The sequence below is a fragment of the Colobus angolensis genome, unplaced genomic scaffold (genome assembly GCF_000951035.1).
Source record: "Colobus angolensis palliatus isolate OR3802 unplaced genomic scaffold, Cang.pa_1.0 Scaffold461, whole genome shotgun sequence".
NCBI lineage: Eukaryota > Metazoa > Chordata > Mammalia > Primates > Cercopithecidae > Colobus > Colobus angolensis.
Genome location: NW_012118055.1, coordinates 417546 through 417906, shown reverse-complemented (window position 1 = coordinate 417906; position 361 = coordinate 417546).

Here is a 361-nt window from a genome sequence, read left to right as displayed (position 1 = left end):
GATAGTTAGCTCTTCCTGTTGAATTGATCCCTTTACCATTATGTAATGGCCTTCTTTGTCTCTTTTGATGTTTGATGGTTTAAAGTCTGTTTTATTAGAGACTAGGATTGCAACCCCTGCTTTTTTTTGTTCTACATTTGCTTGGTAGATCTTTCTCCATCCCTTTATTTTGAGCCTATGTATATGTCTGCATGTGTGACGGGTCTCCTGAATACAGCAGACTGATGTGTCTTGACTCTATCCAGTTTGCCAGTCTGTGTCTTTTAATTGGAGCATTTAGTCCATTTACATTTAAGGTTAATATTATTTTGTGTGAACTTGATCCTGCCATTATGATATTAACTGGTTATTTTGCTCGTTA